At 55.6% G+C, this 22,682-nt stretch overlaps 1 protein-coding gene across 1 annotated transcript in view; it reads left to right on the top strand.

Annotated features, from left to right (window-relative positions):
* Nucleotides 1-22,682, top strand: part of slc8a4a (solute carrier family 8 member 4a) — a 903,507-nt gene that overhangs the window by 409,467 nt on the left and 471,358 nt on the right.

Below are 22,682 nucleotides of genomic sequence, written 5' to 3'. Positions count from 1 at the left end.
CTCACAAACTCTCACCCACGCACTCTCTCACTCACACACACTCCCTCTCTCACACGCACACACTCACTCACACACACACTCTCACGCTCACACACTCACAATCTCTCTCACACACACACTCTCTCACACGCACACACACACTCTCTCACACACTCCCTCTCTCACACACTCCCTCTCTCACACACTCTCACACGCACACACTCACACACACACTCTCACGCTCACACACTCACAATCTCTCTCACACACACACTCTCACACACACACACACACTCTCTCACACACACACACACTCTCTCACACACCCTCTCTCTCACACACCTCTCTCACACTCACCCTCCCTCACACACACTCAACACATACTCTCTCACACACACACACTCAACATTTCCTCTCACACCCTCCCTAACACACACATACTCTCTCTCACACACACTCTCTCACACACACTCTCTCAACATATACTCACACACTCACTCTCACACACACCCTCTCTCACACTCGCACACGCTCTCTCACAGACATGCTCACACTCACTCACACACACACCTCACACACACACACCTCACACACACTCTCAACATGTACTCACACACACACCTCTCACACACACAGTCTCAACATACACACACACACACACCTTCTCTCACACACTCAACATACACACCTCACACACACTCACTCTCACACAGGTTCACAGCTCCTTGAAGGTGGAGTCGCAGGTGGACAGGGTGGTGAAGAAGGCATTCAGCATGCGAGGTTTTATTGCTCAGAATATTGAATACAGGAGTTGGGGCGTCTTGTTGAAGTTGTACAAGACGTTGGTAAGACCACACGTGGAATACTGTGTTCAGTTCTGGTCACCCTATTACAGGAAGGATATTGTTAAACTAGAAAGAGTGCGGAAGAGATTTACGAGGATGCTGCCAGGACTCGATGGTCTGAGCTATAAGGAGGGGCTGGATACGCTGGGACTTATTTCCCTGAAGCGTAGAAAGCTTAGGGGTGATCTTATAGAGGTCTATAAAATAATGAGGGGCATCGATAAGGTAGATAGTCGACATCTTTTCCCAAGGGTAGAGGAGTCTAGAACTAGAGGGCATAGGTTTAAGGTGAGAGGGGAGAGATACAAAAGAGACCGGAGGGGAAATTTCTTCACACAGAGGGTGGTGAGCGTCTGGAACGGGCAGTGGTAGAGGTGGGTACGATTTTGTCCTTCAAAAAGCAGTTAGACAGTTACACGGGCAGGGTGGGTGTAGAGGGATGTGGGACAAATGTGGGCAAGTGGGGCTAGCTTAGTGATAGAAACTGGGCGGCATGGACAAGCTGGGCCGAAGGGCCTGTTTCCGTGCTGTAAACGCCAGTGACTCTAAAACGGACAGCCCTCACAATCACGAAGAGTGAGGTCACAAAACTGTTGGGGGGGGGGGGGGGGGGCGGGGGTCAAAGGAGCGTGGGGTGGGGGCCAGTGTTTGGGAGGCAGCGAGAGCTAAGAGTGAGGGCCCACTGAAACGCCCGGCCCTGGGCCTCAGCCCCCACTCCTGCTACTTCGGTCACATTGGTTAAAGGGCGGGACACTTTTATTGGAATGTGGCTGTTGGACAAGCGCATGCGATGAGCGTTAACGATCGTACCTCATCGGCCAAGCGAAATAAAAGTTCCGATCTGACCGAAGGCGGTTTCTTCTCTCGCGCGGCGACGTCACCCTTTCCTGAACGCGGACGACAGCACAACGTGAAAGGCCAGCGGAGACGCCCCGACACCTGAACCGGGGCGACGCTGGAGAAACACGGCCCTGGGGGTGGGGGTGGGGGGGGGGGGGGGGAGGAGTTCCCGGTTCGACCCTGTCCGGGTCTTCCTCAAAGCTCAAGAGAGGGAGGAATGTATTGGATTGTACGTTGCGACCCCCCCCCCCCCCCCCCCCCCCCCCCCCCGGGCCTGGTCAATACGGGCCCCGGAGTCCCAACGCAATAACCCCTAATCATTCTTCGGAAAATCGCCCTTGGCCATTGACTGCCCAGTAATTACAGTCGCCCGGTTTGTGAGTTGGAGCACGATTACTGTTTATTTACAACAAACTGTAATGAAATATGCAGCAAATATAACTGGTTAACTAATTCCTAATACCCCGCTTTAATTTAGATTTATTGTCAAGTGCACCGAGATACAGTGAAAAGTAGTGTTGGAACATAGAACATTACAGCGCAGTACAGGCCCTTCGGCCCTCGATGTAGCGCCGACCTGTGAAACCACTCTAAAGCCCATCTACACTGTTCCCTTATCGTCCATATGTCTATCCAATGACCATTTGAATGCCCTTAGTGTGGGCGAGTCCACTACTGTTGCAGGCAGGGCATTCCACGCCCTTACTACTCTGAGTAAAGAACCTACCTCTGACATCTGTCCTATATCTATCTCCCCTCAATTTAAAGATATGTCCCCTCATGCTAGACGAGGAAAAAGGCTTTCACTGTCCACCCTATCTCATCCTCTGATCATCTTGTATGCCTCAATTAAGTCACCTCTTAACCTCCTTCTCTCTAACGAAAACAGCCTCCAGTCCCTCAGCCTTTCCTCATAAGATCTTCCCTCCATACCAGGCAACATTCTGGTAAATCTCCTCTGCACCCTTTCCAATGCTTCCACATCCTTCCTATAATGCGGCGACCAGAACTGCACGCAATACTCCAAATGCGGCCGCACCAGAGTTTTGTACAGCTGCAACATGACCTCATGGCTCCGAAACTCAATCCCTCTACCAATAAAAGCTAACACACCGTACGCCTTCTTAACAACCCTCTCAACCTGGGTGGCAACTTCCAGGGATCTATGTACATGGACACCGCGATCTCTCTGCTCATCCACACTGCCAAGAATCTTACCATTAGCCCAGTACTCTGTCTTCCTGTTATTCCTTCCAAAATGAATCACCTCACACTTTTCTGCATTGAACTCCATTTGCCACCTCTCAGCCCAGCGCTGCAGCTTATCTATGTCCCTCTGTAACTTGTAACATCCTTCCGCACTGTCCACAACTCCACCAACTTTAGTGTCATCTGCAAATTTACTCACCCATCCTTCTACGCCCTCGTCCAGGTCATTTATAAAAATGACAAATAGCAGTGGCCCCAAAACAGATCCTTGTGGTACACCACTAGTAACTGGACTCCAGTCTGAATATTTCCCATCAACCACCACCCTTTGTCTTCCAGCTAGCCAATTTCTGATCCAAACTGCTAAATCACCCTGAATCCCATGCTTCCGTATTTTCTGCAGTAGCCTACCATGGGGAACCTTATCAAACGCTTTACTGAAATCCATATACACCACATCAACTGCTTTACCCTCATCCACCTGTTTGGTCACCTTCTCAAAGAATTCAATAAGGTTTGTGAGGCACGACCCACCCTTCACAAAACCGTGTTGACTATGTCTAATCAAATTATTCCTTTCCAGATGATTATACATCCTATCTCTTATAAACCTTTCCAAGATTTTGCCCACAACAGAAGTAAGGCTCACTGGTCTATAGTTACCGGGGTTGTCCCTACTCCCCTTCTTGGACAAGGGGACAACATTTGCTATCCTCCAGTCTTCTGGCACTATTCCCGTAGACAAAGGTGAACAAAGAACAAAGAAAAGTACAGCACAGGAACAGGCCCTTCGGCCCTCCAAGCCCGTGCCGACCATGCTGCCCGACTACACTACAATCTTCTACACTTCCTGGGTCCGTATCCCTCTATTCCCATTCTATTCATGTATTTGTCAAGATGCCCCTTAAACGTCACTATTGTCCCTGCTTCCACCACCTCCTCCGGTAGTGAGTTTCAGGCACCCACTACCCGCTGTGTAAAAAAAACTTGCCTCGTACATCTCTAAACCTTGCCCCTCGCACCTTAAATATGACTTAAATATCACAGCCAAAGGCTCAGCAATCTCCTCCTTAGCTTCCCAGAGAATCCTAGGATAAATCCCATCCGGCCCAGGGGACTTATCTATTTTCTCACTTTCCAGATTTGCTAACACCACCTCCTTATGAACCTCAAGCCCTTCTAGTTTAGTGTTCTGCGCACAGTCCGGACAGATCGTTCCATACATGAAAAACATAGGACATATGATAAACACGCAATGTAAATGCATCGACACAGGCGTCGGGTGAAGCACACTGAGTACAGTACTACTCAGTAGAGAAGATGTGTGAAGAGATGTGTTCAGTCCATAAGAGGGTTGTTTAGGAGTCTGGTGACAGCGGGGAAGAAGCTGTTTTTGAGTCTGTTCGTGCGTGTTCTCAGACTTCCGTATCTCCTGCCCGATGGCAGAACATAGAACACACAGTGCAGAAGGAGGCCATTCGGCCCATCGAGCCTGCACCGACCCACTTTAAGCCCTCACTTCCACCCTATCCCCGTAACCCAATAACCCCTCCTAACCTTTTGGTCACTAAGGGCAATTTATCCTGGCCAATCCACCTAACCTGCACGTTTTTGGACTGTGGGAGGAAACCGAAGCACCTGGAGGAAACCCACGCAGACGGCGGGGAGGATGCGCAGACTCCGCACAGATAGTGACGCAGAGGGGAGATCGACCCTGGCGCTGTGAAGCCACAGTGCTAACCACTTGTGCTTCCGTACCAACAAGAAGTTGGAAGAGTGAGTAAGCCGGGTGGGAGGGGTCTTTGATTATGCTGCCCGCTTTCTCCAGGCAGCGGGAGGTGTAGATGGAGTCAATGGATGGGAGGCGGGTTCGTGTGACGGACTGGGCGGTGTTCACGACTCTCTGAAGTTTCTTGCGGTCCTGGGCCGAGCAGTTGCCATACCCAGGCTGTGATGCAGCCCGATAGGATGCTTTCTATGGTGCATCTGTAAAAGTTGGTAAGAGTCAATGTGGACATGCCGAATTTCCTTAGTTTCCTGAGGAAGTATAGGCGCCGTTGTGCTTTGTTGGTCATGGTGTAGACGTGGGTGGACCAGGATTGTTGGTGATGTGCACCCCTGGGAATTTGAAGCTTGTCAACCATCTCCACCTCACTTGCCCCCCACCGCCGAGAAACCCCTGCGCATACCCTCACACACACACACAGACATGGACAGACACAGGGAGGGGAAAGGAGTAAAAACCAGCAGTGGCGAGAAGAAAGAATCTTTGTTCCAGATGATGGTGTTAGCACACTTTTCTTCACAACGAGTTTGCAGATTAACGTCTTTGGTTCCAGCCTATAGTGATCTTCTTTATCGATTCATTCATTCAGATAACAGGCTCGAGGAGGGGGCTGAATGGGCCTCGTCCTGTTCCAGTGTAACAGGCTCGAGGAGGGGGCCAAATGGGCCTCCTCCTGTTCCTGTGTAACAGGCTCGAGGAGGGGGCTGAATGGGCCTCCTCCTGTTCCTGTGTAACAGGCTCGAGGAGGGGGCTGAATGGGCCTCCTGCTGTTCCTGTGTAACAGGCTCGAGGAGGGGGCCAAATGGGCCTCCTCCTGTTCCTGTGTAACAGGCTCGAGGAAGGGGCTGAATGGGCCTCCTCCTGTTCCTGTGTAACAGGCTCGAGGAGGGGGCTGAATGGGCCTCCTCCTGTTCCTGTGTAACAGGCTCGAGGAGGGGGCTGAATGGGCCTCCTGTTCCTGTGTAACAGGCTCGAGGAGGGGGCTGAATGGGCCTCCTGTTCCTGTGTAACAGGCTCGAGGAGGGGGCCGAATGGGCTCCTCCTGTTCCTGTGTAACAGGCTCGAGGAGGGGGCCGAATGGGTCTCCTCCTGTTCCTGTGTAACAGGCTCGAGGAGGGGGCCGAATGGGTCTCCTCCTGTTCCTGTGTAACAGGCTCGAGGAGGGGGCTGAATGGGCCTCCTCCTGTTCCTGTGTAACAGGCTCGAGGAGGAGGGGGCTGAATGGGTCTCCTCCTGTTCCTGTGTAACAGGCTCGAGGAGGGGGCTGAATGGGCCTCCTCCTGTTCCTGTGTAACAGGTTCGAGGAGGGGGCTGAATGGGCTCCTCCTGTTCCTTTGTAACAGGCTCGAGGAGGGGGCTGAATGGGCCTCCTCCTGTTCCTGTGTAACAGGATTTACCAGAATGTTGCCTGGTATGGAGGGCATAAGCTATGAGGAGCGATTGAATAAACTCGGTTTGTTCTCTCTGGAACGAAGGAGGTTGAGGGGCGACCTGATAGAGGTCTACAAAATTATGAGGGGCATAGACAGAGTGGATAGTCAGAGGCTTTTCCCCAGGGTAGAGGGGTCAATTACTAGGGGGCATAGGTTTAAGGTGAGAGGGGCAAGGTTTAGAGTAGATGTACGAGGCAAGTTTTTTACGCAGAGGGTAGTGGGTGCCTGGAACTCGCTACCGGAGGAGGTGGTGGAAGCAGGGACGATAGGGACATTTAAGGGGCATCTTGACAAATATATGAATAGGATGGGAATAGAAGGATACGGACCCAGGAAGTGTAGAAGATTGTAGTTTAGTCGGGCAGTATGGTCGGCGCGGGCTTGGAGGGCCGAAGGGCCTGTTCCTGTGCTGTACATTTCTTTGTTCTTTGTTCTTTGTTCTAACAGGCTCGAGGAGGGGGCTGAATGGGCCTCCTCCTGTTCCTTTGTAACAGGCTCGAGGAGGAGGGGGCTGAATGGGGCCTCCTCCTGTTCCTGTGTAACAGGCTCGAGGAGGGGGCTGAATGGGCCTCCTCCTGTTCCTGTGTAACAGGCTCGAGGAGGGGGCTGAATGGGCCTCCTCCTGTTCCTGTGTAACAGGCTCGAGGAGGGGGCTGAATGGGCCTCCTCCTGTTCCTTTGTAACAGGCTCGAGGAGGAGGGGGCTGAATGGGACCTCCTCCTGTTCCTGTGTAACAGGCTCGAGGAGGAGGGGGCTGAATGGGGCCTCCTCCTGTTCCTGTGTGGCCCGTTGACGCTGTGGTTAGCACTGCTGCCTCACAGCGCCGAGGACCCGGGTTCGATCCCGGCCCCGGGTCACTGTCCGTGTGGAGTTTGCACATTCTCCCAATGTCTGCGTGGGCCTCACCCCCACAACCCAAAAAGATGTGCGGGGTAGGTGGATTGGCCGCGCTAAATTGCCCCTTAATTGTGGAAAAAAAGAATTGGGCGCTCTAAATGTATATAGAACAAAGGAATGGAAACTGAATGAGTCCGTTCAGCCCCTTGGGGGCTACCACAGGTTAATCAATGATTCTAAATCTGTATCTATGTTCTATGTATTCCTTGGGTGGAATATTCATATTGATTTGAGGGCTGCAGTTCCAATGGAGGCCAGCAGGTGCGCCGAGGTAGCGTTGGGAGGTCCGCGGTGTAAGGGGCTTGCTGAAGGGCCGCCTCTTGCCCGCCAGGCGCACCTCCTCGCCAAATTTCCCACTGCTGGCGGCGGTGCATGCCGGGTGTTGTAGTCCAGCGCGCGGACTATATCCCCCAGAAGGCCGTGCGACTGAAAGCGCATGCGCAGGCGTCCTTAGCAACCAGAGAGAGGAGAGGGGGGAGGGGAAAGGAACTATAACAATAATGGCTAATTTAACCATTAATATAACTTAAGTGAAGGAACTGAGGCCCTGTGGAGGGTGAGGCTGCAGGAGAATCCTCTTTAAACCATGGCTTAACCTCAATTAGTATCATTTCTTCCAATGTGGGGGTTAAAACAAACTTTTAAACTTCAAACCTTAAATATCAATAGTGTAAAAGTTTCTAAATCAATAACCGTTCAAAAACCGGCTTAAAATTGGTAGCTGGTAATCAATAACTTGGTAATCAATAACTTAAATTCATTGTAAACCATTTTAATATCGATAGTGTAAAAGTTTCTAAATCAATAGACGGCGAAAAACCAGCTTAAAATCGGTAGCTGGTCATCAATAACTTAAATCCATCGTAAACATTTAATGTCGATAGTTTAAAGTGATCAAAATCAATAACTGGACAATATTTAACTTGGAATTGGTAGCTGGTGAGAACTTAAAACCATCGTAAACCATTTAACGTCGATAGCTTAAAAGGATCTAAATCAATAGCCGGCAAGAAACTGCTTTGGAATCGGTAGCTGATAATCAATAACTTAATTCATCGTAAATCATTTAATATCGATAGTTTAAAAGTTTCGAAATCAATAACTGGCTAAAAACTGGCTTAGAATTGGTAGCTGATCATCAATAACCTAAACTATCGTAAATTATTTAATATCAATAGTTTAAAAGGATCTAAATAGCGGGCAAATTATTAAGTTAAAGGGCAGCACGGTGGTGCAGTGGTTAGCACTGCTGCCTCACGGCGCCGAGGTCCCAGGTTCGATCCCGGCTCTGGGTCACTGTCCGTGTGGAGTTTGCACATTCTCCCCGTGTCTGCGAGGGTTTCACCCCCACAACCCAAAAGATGTGCAGGGTAAGTGGATTGGCCACGCTAAATTACCCCTTAATTGGGGAAAAAAAAAAGAATTGGGTACCCTAAATTTGTAAAAAGATTGGAGGCGCTGGGACTGCCCTCCATGAAGAAAGGATCGGGACGGGGTGTGGGTGTTCACAATGGCGAGGGGATCTGGACAGAGGAGATGGGGACGAAACTATTCCCGCTGGGACAGGCATCGAGAGCCAGGGGCAGCAGATCTACAGGCGACGGGACGGAAAGATTCTTACGCAGCAGGATGGTCAGGATTTGGGATGCGCTGCCCAGCTGTCTGTGTGTGGTGGAGGCCGGATTGATCGGGGCGGAGAGGAGGGAATCATCGTGCGAAAGGGGGAGAAATGGCGGGATTGTACTGTGGCGAAAAGACAGGGCAGCAGAACCCACAAGGGGTCAGCGCAGTGGGCCAGAAGTCCGTCAGCGCAGTAAGATTATCCGTAACCCGCGCTTCAAAGCGACAAGCAAAACAAAATAAATAACCGGTCCAAAATAAACAAGATCAATTGTTTAAAATGAATAGCCAATCAGGCCAAATTGATAAATTCATTTTAACTGCATCGCTTAACAGTAATCGCTCCACGGACAAGATCAATAACTTAAAATCAAAACTTACACGCAGAATTAATAGCATAGAAACGGTAATATTTTGGGGGAAAAAAGGCGAACAACTTTCAATCGGATTTTCTAAATCTATTCACCCGAGAAGCCACCGTTCCCCTGCCGAATGAGCAACTTGGCGTAGCCGCACAGGGGGAGAATTGTGGATGACTTATTCACTGGCATGTGCGATCACACAAAATGCCACACCTGAAAATAGTTTTGACGGCCCCCCCCTCCCGTGTTAGACGTGAAATTTATTTTAAGGTTTAACAATAACGCTCTGTGCTGGTAACTCAAGTTGAAGTGCTCAGACCAAAGCAGCACGCTTAAATGATCCATATTTTTCAATAATATAAGTTATATGTTTGATATATCTCTTTCTGGTGTTAATGGTTCGGTTGATATGTAAGATTAAGATGGTCTCATAGTGCGCTCTACTTTTGGCACGAGCTAGTCCCACTTTGTGATTTGACGGGCGTGAAGTGGTCAAATAGATTGACCGTCGGGCCTGTACGTCCTTTGAGAAGCCTGGTGACAGCTGGGGAGGAGCGGGAGAGTTTCCTGGGTCGATCAGAGGCAACGGCTGGCCACTGTGTTATGCTTTGCCGAGCATCGTGGCGCGCCGATCCGGTGGAAGTCGGCAGCGGTGGCCAGCGCCGCCGCCTCGCGGCGCCTGGGGACCCGGGTTCGATTCCGGCCTCGGGTGACCGCCTGTGCGGAGTCTGCGCGTTCTCCCCACCGCCCCCCCCCCCCGCCCCGTGTCTGCGTGGGTTTCCTCCGGGTGCTCCGGTTTCCCCCCCGCTGTCCAAAGATGTGCAGGTTCGTTGGATTGGCCGTGATAAATTGCCCCCCCCTTCGTGTCCAAAAGGTTAGGTGGGGTAGGGGAGGGGGCCTGGTTTGTGTGCCCTTTCGCAGGGCTGGCGCAGACTCGATGAGTCGCAGAGCCTCCTTTTGCACTATACGCGTTCTGTGACAAATCCTCAGGCATATGGATGTCCCGTGGTTTCGGTGCTGTGTCAGTTTCATTTTATTCCACCTCTGTTTAATTGCAGGAGTTTCCTGACGTCGGATGATTGCGGAACCGGCTGGGGGGGAAAAAAACGACGTGTTGGCCAAGAGCTTTCAACCTTACACTCGCCGAAAGGGCTGAGCAACCCCGAGTGCGCCGACGGCCCCCCACCAACAATCGGGTCTCAGAACACGGTTCATTTACACTTGCCAGAAGCGGCATGCATTTAAACACGGGGGCCCGTCCTCCGCAAGCAAAAGGAACATGATCAAGCCTTGCGCGTTTTTTCTTTTTGAATTACCCCGGGAGTTTGGGTAGCCCGTAATTTACCCCTTTGCATTCTCCAATCAGAGCTGACTTGCCAGCCCGTCGGCCTCTCGCCCGTCGTGCAAATTGCTGCGAGGTTTTGAAATTTGGCGCTCTTGTGTCTGTCCTGGTGAGTGCGAAACAGAAAACTTCAGTAATGTGTCTCTTTCTCCAGCGAGGGGCTTAAATGATCTGAGCGTTTATCTCCATTTTCCCCCACGCCCTCTAACTCAACATGAACCCTACCCTGGCCAAGCCCACGTCACTGGCCACAAATGAGGCTGTGGAATTGTGTTTCCCCAGCGCGATATGGCGAGGGACCTCAGTCGAAAAGGAGCGGGAGACCGATCTTACAGGGCCTCCCTGATCACTCCTTGCACAGGCGAAGAGACGATCACTCGCCGGGGGAGTGGTACTTCAGAGGGTCAGTACTGAGGGAGCGCCGCACTGTCAGAGGGTCAGTACTGAGGGAGCGCCGCACTGTCAGAGGGTCAGTGCTGAGGGAGTGCCACACTGTCAGAGGGTCAGGACTGCGGGAGTGCCGCACTGTCAGAGGGTCAGTACTGAGGGAGTGCCGCACTGTCAGAGAGTCAGTACTGAGGGAGCGCCGCACTGTCAGAGGGTCAGTGCTGAGGGAGTTCTGCATTGTCAGAGGGTCAGTACTGAGGGAGTGCCGCACTGTCAGAGGGTCAGTACTGAGGGAGCGCTGCACTGTCAGAGGGTCAGTGCTGAGGGAGTGCCGCACTGTCAGAGGGTCAGTACTGCGGGAGTGCCGCCCTGTCAGAGGGTCAGTACTGAGGGAGCGCCGCACTGTCAGAGGGTCAGTACTGCGGGAGTGCCGCCCTGTCAGAGGGTCAGTACTGAGGGAGCGCCGCACTGTCAGAGGGTCAGTGCTGAGGGAGTGCCGCACTGTCAGAGGGTCAGTACTGAGGGAGTGCTGCACTGGCAGAGGGTCAGTACTGAGGGAATGCTGCACCGTTCAGTCCTCCTGTGTCAAGAGGAAATTCAGAGTTTCCTCTCCTCCTCTGTTACAGCCGATGATGACGTGCCCATTGGCCAAGTCTTTGCAAATCATCGACGTTCATAAGGAGGATCACACCTTCTCGCTCAACGAGAGCGCCTTGGAGAGCATCCTTCTCCAAGAACCAATCCGAGACCTCAATGTCATGGTCCTCTCCGTCGCTGGTGCCTTCCGCAAAGGAAAATCCTTCTTACTGGACTTCTTGTTGCGATTCATGTACAAACAGGTACTGTCCATTGTCTCCCCATGTTGGCTGAACAGGCACGCTGACAGTGACAGGCGGGAGAGCGAGGCAGAGGGGTTTAGGGCAGGGATTCCAGAGCTCAGGCCCCCCCAGGCAGCTGAAGGCACGGCCGCCAATGGTGGAGCGATGGGAATGGGGGGATGGTCAAGAAGCCGGAATTGGGGTAGCACAGAGATCTCGGAGGGTGGTAGGGGATGGAGGAGGTTACAGAGATAGGGAGGGTTGTAGGGGCTGGAGGAGGTTACAGAGATAGGAAGGGTAGTAGGGGCTGGAGGAGGTTACAGAGATAGGGAGGGTTGTAGGGGCTGGAGGAGGTTACAGAGATAGGAAGGGTAGTAGGGGCTGGAGGAGGTTACAGAGATAGGGAGGGTTGCAGTGGCTGGAGGAGGTTACAGAGATAGGGAGGGTTGTAGGGGCTGGAGGAGGTTACAGAGATAGGGAGGGTTGTAGGGGCTGGAGGAGGTTACAGAGATAGGGAGGGTTGTAGGGGCTGGAGGAGGTTACAGAGATAGGGAGGGTTGTAGGGGTTGGAGGGGGTTACAGAGATAGGGAGGGTTGTAGGGGCCGGAGGAGGTTACAGAGATAGGGAGGGTTGGAGGGGGTTACAGAGATAGGGAGGGTAGTAGGGGCTGGAGGAGGTTACAGAGATAGGGAGGGTTGTAGGGGCTGGAGGAGGTTACAGAGATAGGGAGGGTTGGAGGGGTTGGAGGGGGTTACAGAGATAGGGAGAGATGTAGGGGCTGCAGGAGGTTACAGAGATAGGGAGGGGTGTAGGGGCTGGAGGAGGTTACAGAGATAGGGAGTGTTGTAGGGACTGGAGGAGGTTACAGAGATAGGGAGGGTTGTAGGGACTGGAGGAGGTTACAGAGATAGGGAGGGATGTAGGGGCTGGAGGAGGTTACAGAGATAGGGAGTGTTGTAGGGACTGGAGGAGGTTACAGAGATAGGGAGGGTTGTAGGGACTGGAGGAGGTTACAGAGATAGGGAGGGTTGTAGGGGCTGGAGGAGGTTACAGAGATAGAGAGGGTGTAGGGGCTGGAGAAGGTTACAGAGATAGGGAGGGTTGTAGGGGCTGGAGGAGGTTACAGAGATAGGGAGGGTTGTAGGGGCCGGAGGAGGTTACAGAGATAGGGAGGGTTGGAGGGGTTGGAGGGGGTTACAGAGATAGGGAGAGATGTAGGGGCTGCAGGAGGTTACAGAGATAGGGAGGGGTGTAGGGGCTGCAGGAGGTTACAGAGATAGGGAGGGGTGTAGGGGCTGCAGGAGGTTACAGAGATAGGGAGGGGTGTAGGGACGGGAGGAGGTTACAGAGATAGGGAGGGTTGTAGGGGGTGGAGGAGGTTGCAGAGATAGGGAGGGGTGTAGGGGCTGGAGGAGGTTACAGAGATGGGGAGGGTTTAGGGGCTTCAGGAGGTTACAGAGATGGGAAGGGGTGTAGGGACTGGAGGAGGTTACAGAGGTAGGGAGGGTTGTAGGGGTTGGAGGAGGTTACAGAGATAGGGAGGGTTGTAGGGGCTGCAGGAGGTTACAGAGATAGGGAGGGTTGTATGGGCTGCAGGAGGTTACAGAGATAGGGAGGGGTGTAGGGACTGGAGGAGGTAAGAGATAGGGAGGGTTGTAGGGGCTGGAGGTGGTTACAGAGATAGGGAGGGTTTGGGATTGGAGGAGGTTACAGAGATAGGGAGGGTTGGAGGGGGTTACAGAGATGGGGGGGGGGGTTTAGTGGCTGGAGGAGGTTACAGAGATAGTGAGGGCTGTAGGGGTTGGAGGGGGTTACAGAGATAGGGAGGGGTTGGAGGGGGTTACAGAGATAGGGAGGGGTTTAGGGGATGGAGGAGGTTACAGAGATAGGGAGGGTTGCAGGGGGTTACAGAGATAGGGAGGATTGTAGGGGTTGGAGGGGGTTACAGAGATAGGGAGAGGTGTAGGGGCTGGAGGAGGTTACAGAGATAGAGAGGGGTGTAGGGGCTGGAGGAGGTTACAGAGATAGGGAGAGTTTAGGGGCTGGAGGAGGTTACAGAGATAGGGAGGGTTTAGGGGCTGGATGAGGTTACAGAGATAGGGAGGGTTGAAGGGGCTGGAGGAGTTTACAGAGATAGGGAGGGTTTAGGGGCTGGAGGAGGCTGCAGAGATAGGGAGGTTTGTAGGGGCTGGGGGTGGTTACAGAGATAGGGAGGGTTTGGGGCTGGAGGAGGTTACAGAGATAGGGAGGGTTGGAGCGGTTGGAGGGTGTTACAGAGATAGAGAGGGTTTAGGGGCTGGAGGGGGTTACAGAGATTGGGAGGGTTTGGGGCTGGAGGAGGTTACAGAGATAGGGAGGGTTGGAGCGGTTGGAGGAGGTTACAGAGATAGGGGGGGTTTAGGGGCTGGAGGAGGTTACAGAGATAGGGAGGGTTGTAGGGGTTGTAGGGGGTTACAGAGATAGGGAGAGGTTGGAGGAGTTTACAGAGATAGGGAGGGGTTGGAGGAGGTTACAGAGATAGGGAGGGTTGTAGGGGTTTGAGGAGGTTACAGAGATAGGGAGGGATGTAGGGGCTGCAGGAGGTTACAGAGATAGGGAGGGGTGTAGGGGCTGCAGGAGGTTACAGAGATAGGGAGGGGTGTAGGGACTGGAGGAGGTTACAGAGATAGGGAGGGTTGTAGGGGCTGGAGGTGGTTACAGAGATAGGGAGGGTTGTAGGGACTGGAGGAGGTTACAGAGATAGGGAGGGGTGTAGGAGCTGGAGGATGTTACAGAGATAGGAAGGGTTTAGGGGCTGCAGGAGGTTACAGAGATAGGGAGGGGTGTAGGGGCTGGAGGAAGTTACAGAGATCGGGAGGGTTGTCGGGGCTGGAGGAGGTTACAGAGCTAGGGAGGGGTGTAGGGGCTGGAGGATGTTACAGAGATAGGGATGGTTGTAGGGGCTGCAGGAGGTTACAGAGATAGGGAGGGGTGTAGGGGCTGGAGGAGGTTACAGAGATAGGGATGGTTGTAGGGACTGGAGGAGGTTACAGAGATAGGGAGGATTGTAGGGGCTGGAGGAGGTTACAGAGAGAGGGAGGGTTGTAGGGGCTGGAGGAGGTTACAGAGATAGGGAGGGTTTAGGGGCTGCACGAGATTACAGAGATAGGGAGGGTTGTAGGGGCTGGAGGAGGTTACAGAGATAGGGAGGGTTTAGGGGCTGCACGAGGTTACAGAGATAGGGAGGGTTGTAGGGGCTGGAGGAGGTTACAGAGATAGGGAGGGGTATAGGGGCTGGAGGAGGTTACAGAGATAGGGAGGGTTGTAGGGGCTGGAGGAGGTTACGGAGATAGAGAGGGTTCTAGGGGCTGGAGGAGGTTACAGAGATAGGGAGGGTTGTAGGGGGCTGGAGGAGGTTGCAGAGATAGGGAGGGCTGGAGGCGGTTACGGAGATAGAGAGGGTTGTAGGGGCTGGAGGAGGTTACAGAGATAGGGAGGGTTGTCGGGGCTGGAGGAGGTTACAGAGATAGGGAGGGTTTAGGGGCTGCACGAGGTTACAGAGATAGGGAGGGTTGTCGGGGCTGGAGGAGGTTACAGAGATAGGGAGGGTTGTAGGGGCCGGAGGAGGTTACAGAGATAGGGAGGGTTGGAGGGGTTGGAGGGGGTTACAGAGATAGGGAGAGATGTAGGGGCTGCAGGAGGTTACAGAGATAGGGAGGGGTGTAGGGGCTGCAGGAGGTTACAGAGATAGGGAGGGGTGTAGGGGCTGCAGGAGGTTACAGAGATAGGGAGGGGTGTAGGGACGGGAGGAGGTTACAGAGATAGGGAGGGTTGTAGGGGGTGGAGGAGGTTGCAGAGATAGGGAGGGGTGTAGGGGCTGGAGGAGGTTACAGAGATGGGGAGGGTTTAGGGGCTTCAGGAGGTTACAGAGATGGGAAGGGGTGTAGGGACTGGAGGAGGTTACAGAGGTAGGGAGGGTTGTAGGGGTTGGAGGAGGTTACAGAGATAGGGAGGGTTGTAGGGGCTGCAGGAGGTTACAGAGATAGGGAGGGTTGTATGGGCTGCAGGAGGTTACAGAGATAGGGAGGGGTGTAGGGACTGGAGGAGGTAAGAGATAGGGAGGGTTGTAGGGGCTGGAGGTGGTTACAGAGATAGGGAGGGTTTGGGATTGGAGGAGGTTACAGAGATAGGGAGGGTTGGAGGGGGTTACAGAGATGGGGGGGGGGTTTAGTGGCTGGAGGAGGTTACAGAGATAGTGAGGGCTGTAGGGGTTGGAGGGGGTTACAGAGATAGGGAGGGGTTGGAGGGGGTTACAGAGATAGGGAGGGGTTTAGGGGATGGAGGAGGTTACAGAGATAGGGAGGGTTGCAGGGGGTTACAGAGATAGGGAGGATTGTAGGGGTTGGAGGGGGTTACAGAGATAGGGAGAGGTGTAGGGGCTGGAGGAGGTTACAGAGATAGAGAGGGGTGTAGGGGCTGGAGGAGGTTACAGAGATAGGGAGAGTTTAGGGGCTGGAGGAGGTTACAGAGATAGGGAGGGTTTAGGGGCTGGATGAGGTTACAGAGATAGGGAGGGTTGAAGGGGCTGGAGGAGTTTACAGAGATAGGGAGGGTTTAGGGGCTGGAGGAGGCTGCAGAGATAGGGAGGTTTGTAGGGGCTGGGGGTGGTTACAGAGATAGGGAGGGTTTGGGGCTGGAGGAGGTTACAGAGATAGGGAGGGTTGGAGCGGTTGGAGGGTGTTACAGAGATAGAGAGGGTTTAGGGGCTGGAGGGGGTTACAGAGATTGGGAGGGTTTGGGGCTGGAGGAGGTTACAGAGATAGGGAGGGTTGGAGCGGTTGGAGGAGGTTACAGAGATAGGGGGGGTTTAGGGGCTGGAGGAGGTTACAGAGATAGGGAGGGTTGTAGGGGTTGGAGGGGGTTACAGAGATAGGGAGAGGTTGGAGGAGTTTACAGAGATAGGGAGGGGTTGGAGGAGGTTACAGAGATAGGGAGGGTTGTAGGGGTTTGAGGAGGTTACAGAGATAGGGAGGGATGTAGGGGCTGCAGGAGGTTACAGAGATAGGGAGGGGTGTAGGGGCTGCAGGAGGTTACAGAGATAGGGAGGGGTGTAGGGACTGGAGGAGGTTACAGAGATAGGGAGGGTTGTAGGGGCTGCAGGAGGTTACAGAGATAGGGAGGGTTGTATGGGCTGCAGGAGGTTACAGAGATCGGGAGGGGTGTAGGGACTGGAGGAGGTTACAGAGATAGGGAGGGTTGTAGGGGCTGGAGGTGGTTACAGAGATAGGGAGGGTTGTAGGGACTGGAGGAGGTTACAGAGATAGGGAGGGGTGTAGGAGCTGGAGGATGTTACAGAGATAGGGAGGGTTTAGGGGCTGCAGGAGGTTACAGAGATAGGGAGGGGTGTAGGGGCTGGAGGAAGTTACAGAGATCGGGAGGGTTGTCGGGGCTGGAGGAGGTTACAGAGCTAGGGAGGGGTGTAGGGGCTGGAGGATGTTACAGAGATAGGGATGGTTGTAGGGGCTGCAGGAGGTTACAGAGATAGGGAGGGGTGTAGGGGCTGGAGGAGGTTACAGAGATAGGGATGGTTGTAGGGACTGGAGGAGGTTACAGAGATAGGGAGGGTTTAGGGGCTGGAGGGGGTTACAGAGATAGGGAGGGTTGTAGGGACTGGAGGAGGTTACAGAGATAGGGAGGATTGTAGGGGCTGGAGGAGGTTACAGAGAGAGGGAGGGTTGTAGGGGCTGGAGGAGGTTACAGAGATAGGGAGGGTTGTAGGGACTGGAGGAGGTTACAGAGATAGGGAGGATTGTAGGGGCTGGAGGAGGTTACAGAGAGAGGGAGGGTTGTAGGGGCTGGAGGAGGTTACAGAGATAGGGAGGGTTTAGGGGCTGCACGAGGTTACAGAGATAGGGAGGGTTGTAGGGGCTGGAGGAGGTTACAGAGATAGGGAGGGTTTAGGGGCTGCACGAGGTTACAGAGATAGGGAGGGTTGTAGGGGCTGGAGGAGGTTACAGAGATAGGGAGGGGTATAGGGGCTGGAGGAGGTTACAGAGATAGGGAGGGTTGTAGGGGCTGGAGGAGGTTACGGAGATAGAGAGGGTTCTAGGGGCTGGAGGAGGTTACAGAGATAGGGAGGGTTGTAGGGGGCTGGAGGAGGTTGCAGAGATAGGGAGGGCTGGAGGCGGTTACGGAGATAGAGAGGGTTGTAGGGGCTGGAGGAGGTTACAGAGATAGGGAGGGTTGTCGGGGCTGGAGGAGGTTACAGAGATAGGGAGGGTTTAGGGGCTGCACGAGGTTACAGAGATAGGGAGGGTTGTCGGGGCTGGAGGAGGTTACAGAGATAGGGAGGGGTGTAGGGACTGGAGGAGGTTACAGAGATAGGGAGGGTTGTAGGGGCTGGAGGAGGTTACAGAGATAGGGAGGGCTGTAGGGACTGGAGGAGGTTACAGAGATAGGGAGGGTTGTAGGGGCTGGAGGAGGTTACAGAGATAGGGAGGGTTGTCGGGGCTGGAGGAGGTTACAGAGATAGGGAGGGTTGTAGGGGCTGGAGGAGGTTACAGAGATAGGGAGGGTTGTCGGGGCTGGAGGAGGTTACAGAGATAGGGAGGGTTTAGGGGCTGCACGAGGTTACAGAGATAGGGAGGGTTGTCGGGGCTGGAGGAGGTTACAGAGATAGGGTGGGTTTAGGGGCTGGAGGAGGTTACAGAGGTGCGGAATATTGAATGGGCGTGTTGCTGGAGCAGTGGTGTGTGTGTCAGTGAGAACGGGGGGATGGGGTGGGTGATGAACGGGACGCGGTGTGGGTTAGGTCACAGCGGACGGCAGTGCCTGGGACATGCTGGGCAGTTTCCTCGGAGATCCCGAAGGAGAACTCGCACTCCGCCTGTGCTGGGAATGACGGGAGCCTGCACGATTACAATCTCTCTGCCTTGCACCCACAGAGGATGGGATCGACAGCAAACTGGATGGGCAGGGACGATAAACCCCTCAGTGGATTCTCATGGCGAGGTGGCTCCGAACCGGACACGACTGGCATCCAGATATGGACAGAGGTGTTCGTCGTACAGAAGTCGGGTGGCAGGAAGGTACAGAGTGACTCTGACCACACTTCCTTCATTCACTCACTCTGTAGCACTGCAATGAGGTTACTGTGAAAAGCACCAAGTCACCACACTCCGGCGCCTGTTCGGGTACACTGAGGGAGAATTCAGAATGTCCAATTCACCCAACAAGCACGTCTTTCGGGACTTGTGGGAGGAAACCGGAGCGCCCGGAGGAAACCCACACAGACACGGGGGAGAACGTGCAGACTCTGCACAGACAGCGACCCAGGGGGGAATCGAACCTGGGACCCTGGAACTGTGAAGCCGTAATGCTAATCACTGTTCTAGCGTGCCGCTGAGGAAGCGCCGCACTGTCAGAGGATCAGTACTGAGGGAGTGCCGCACTGTCGGAGGGTCTATGCTGAGGGAGTGCCGCACTGTCAGAGGGTCAGTACTGAGGGAGTGCCGCACTGTCAGAGGATCAGTACTGAGGGAGTGCCGCACTGTCAGAGGGTGAGTACTGAGGGAGTGCCGCACTGTCAGAGGGTCAGTACTGAGGGAGTGCCGCACTGTCAGAGGGTGAGTACTGAGGGAGTGCCGCACTGTCAGAGGGTCAGTACTGAGGGAGTGCCGCACTGTCAGAGGGTCAGTACTGAGGGAGAGCCGCACTGTCAGAGGGTCAGTACTGAGGGAGTGCCGCACTGTCAGAGGGTCAGTACTGAGGGAGTGCCGCACTGTTAGAGGGTCAGTACTGAGGGAGTGCCGCACTGTCAGAGGGTGAGTACTGAGGGAGTGCCGCACTGTCAGAGGGTCAGTACTGAGGGAGTGCCGCACTGTCAGAGGGTCAGTACTGAGGGAGTGCTGCACTGTCAGAGGGTCTATGCTGAGGGAGTGCCGCACTGTCAGAGGGTCAGTACTGAGGGAGTGCCGCACTGTCGGAGGGTCAGTACTGAGGGTGTGCCGCACTGTCAGAGGGTCAGTACTGAGGGAGTGCCGCACTGTCAGAGGGTCAGTACTGAGGGAGTGCAGCACTGTCAGAGGGTCAGTACTGAGGGAGCGCTGCACTGTCAGAGAGTCAGTGCTGAGGGAGTGCTGCACTGTCAGAGGGTCAGTGCTGAGGGAGTGCTGCACTGTCAGAGGGTCAGTACAGAGGGAGTGCCGCACTGTCAGAGGGTCAGTACTGAGGGAGTGCCGCACTGTCAGAGGGTCAGTGCTGAGAGAGTGCTGCACTGTCAGAGGGTCAGTACTGAGGGAGTGCCACACTGTCAGAGGGTCAGTGCTGAGGGAGTGCTGCACTGTCAGAGGGTCAGTGCTGAGGGAGTGCTGCACTGTCAGAGGGTCAGTACAGAGGGAGTGCCGCACTGTCAGAGGGTCAGTACTGAGTGAGCGCCGCACTGTCAGAGGGTCAGTACTGAGGGAGTGCCGCACTGTCAGAGGGTCAGTACTGAGGGAGCGCCGCACTGTCGGAGGGTCAGTACTGAGAGAATGCCGCACTGTCAGAGGGGCGGAAGCGGAGTTCTTCCCAGTGTCTTGGGTCCGATATTTATCTGGGGTCATTCTCACATTGCTGTGTGTGGGATCTTGCTGTGTGTAAATTGGCTGCTGCGTTTCCCACATCACAACAGTGACCTCACTTCAAAAATAACTCCCTCATTGTGAGTGAGGCACTTTGGGACGTCCCGAGGGGGGGAGAGGAGTCGGAGAGATGGGGGGGGGGGGAGGAGAGGGAGATATGGGGGGGGAGAGGAGAGGGAGAGATGGGGGTGAGGAGCCGGAGAGATGGGGGAGAGGAGCCGGAGAGATGGGGGGAGGAGAGGAGCCGGAGAGATGGGGGGAGAGGAGCCGGAGAGATGGGGGAGAGGAGATGGGAGGAGAGGAGCCGGAGAGATGGGGGAGAGGAGCCGGAGAGATGGGGAGGAGAGGAGCTGGAGAGATGGAGGGAGACGAGCCGGAGAGATGGGGGAGAGGAGCCGGAGAGATGGGGGGAGAGGAGCCGGAGAGATGGGGGGAGAGGAGCCGGAGAGATGGGGGGAGAGGAGCCGGAGAGATGGGGGGAGAGGAGCCGGAGAGATGGGGGGAGAGGGGCCGTAGAGATGGGGGGAGAGGAACTGGAGAGATGGGGGGAGAGGAGCCGGAGAGATGGGGGAGAGGAGCCGGAGAGATGGGGGGGGGAGAGGAGGGGGAGAGATGGGGGGGAGAGGAGCCGGAGAGATGGGGGGGAGGAGCCGGAGAGATGGGGGAGAGGAGCCGGGGAGATAGGGAGAGAGGAACCGGAGAGATGGGGGGGGAGAGGAGCCGGAGAGATGGGGGGAGGAGCCGGAGAGATGGGGGAGAGGAGCCGGTGAAATGGGGGGAGAGGAGCCGGAGAGATGGGGGGGAGGAGCCGGAGAGATGGGGGAGAGGAGCCGGAGAGATGGGGCGAGAGGAGCCGGAGAGATGGGGCGAGAGGAGCCGGAGAGATGGGGGGAGAGGAGGGGGAGAGATGGGGGGAGAGGAGCCGGAGAGATGGGGGGAGAGGAGGGGGAGAGATGGGGGGAGAGGAGCCGGAGAGATGGGGGGAGAGGAGCCGGAGAGATGGGGGGAGAGGAGCCGGAGAGATGGGGGAGAGGAGAGGGAGAGATGGGGGAGAGGAGCCGGAGAGATGGGGGGAGAGGAGCCGGAAAGATGGGGGAAGACGAGCCGGAGAGATGGGGGGAGAGGAGCCGGAGCGATGGGGGGGGGAGAGGAGCCGGGGAGATGGGGGGAGAGGAGCCGGAGAGATGGGGGGAGAGGAGCCAGAGAGATGGGGGAGAGGAGCCGGAGAGATGGGGGGAGAGGAGCCGGAGAAGGGGGGAGAGATGGGGGGAGAGGAGCGGGAGAGATGGGGGGAGAGGAGCCGGAGAGATGGGGGGAGAGGAGCCGGAGAGATGGGGGAAAGGAGGGGGAGAGATGGGGGGAGAGGAGGTGGAGAGATGGGGGGAGAGGAGCCGGAGAGATGGGGGGAGAGGAGCCGGAGAGATGGGGGGAGAGGTGCCGGAGAGATGGGGGGAGAGGTGCCGGAGAGATGCCGGAGAGACGGGGCGGTGAGGAGGGGGAGAGATGGGGAGAGAGGAGCAGGAGAGATGGGGGGAGAGGAGCCGGAGAGGGGGAGGAGGGGGAGAGGAGCCGGAGAGATGGGGGGCGAGGAGGGGGAGAGATGGGGGGAGAGGAGCAGGAGAGATGGGGGGAGAGGAGCCGGAGAGATGGGGGGAGAGGAGCAGGAGAGATGGGGGAAGAGGAGCCGGAGAGATGGGGGGAGAGGAGCCGGAGAGATGGGGGGGGGGAGGAGCCGGAGAGATGGGGAGAGAGGAACCGGAGAGATGGGAGGAGAGGAGCTGGAGAGATGGGGGGAGAGGAGCCGGAGAAATGGGGGGTGAGAGGAGCCTGAGAGATGGGGGGAGAGGAGCCGGAGAGATGGGGGGGAGAGGAGCCGGAGAGATGGGGGGGGGGGGGAGGAGCCGGAGAGATGGGGGAGAGGAGCCGGAGAGATGGGGGGAGAGGAGCCGGAGAGATGGGGCGGTGAGGAGGGGGAGAGATGGGGGGGGGGGAGGAGCCGGGGAGACGGTGCGGTGAGGAGGGTGAGAGATGGGGGGGGGGAGGAGCCGGAGAGATGGGGCGAGAGGAGCCGGAGAGATGGGGGGAGAGGAGGGGGAGAGATGGGGGGAGAGGAGCCGGAGAGATGGGGGGAGAGGAGGGGGAGAGATGGGGGGAGAGGAGCCGGAGAGATGGGGGGAGAGGAGCCGGAGAGATGGGGGGAGAGGTGCCGGAGAGACGGGGCTGTGAGGAGGGGGAGAGATGGGGAGAGAGGAGCCGGGGAGGGGGAGGAGGGGGAGAGATGGGGGGAGAGGAGCCGGAGAGATGGGGGGGGGAGAGGAGCCGGAGAGATGGGGGGGCGAGGAGGGGGAGAGATGGGGGGAGAGGAGCAGGAGAGATGGGGGGAGAGGAGCCGGAGAGATGGGGGGAGAGGAGCAGGAGAGATGGGGGAAGAGGAGCCGGAGAGATGGGGGGAGAGGAGCCGGAGAGATGGGGGGGGAGGAGCTGGAGAGATGGGGCGAGAGGAGCCGGAGAGATGGGGGGTGAGAGGAGCCAGAGAGATGGGGGGGGGGAGGGGGAGAGGTGG

Source organism: Scyliorhinus torazame, chromosome 24 (genome assembly GCF_047496885.1).
Source record: "Scyliorhinus torazame isolate Kashiwa2021f chromosome 24, sScyTor2.1, whole genome shotgun sequence".
NCBI classification, from domain to species: domain Eukaryota; kingdom Metazoa; phylum Chordata; class Chondrichthyes; order Carcharhiniformes; family Scyliorhinidae; genus Scyliorhinus; species Scyliorhinus torazame.
This window is presented reverse-complemented; position numbering and strand designations above follow the sequence as displayed.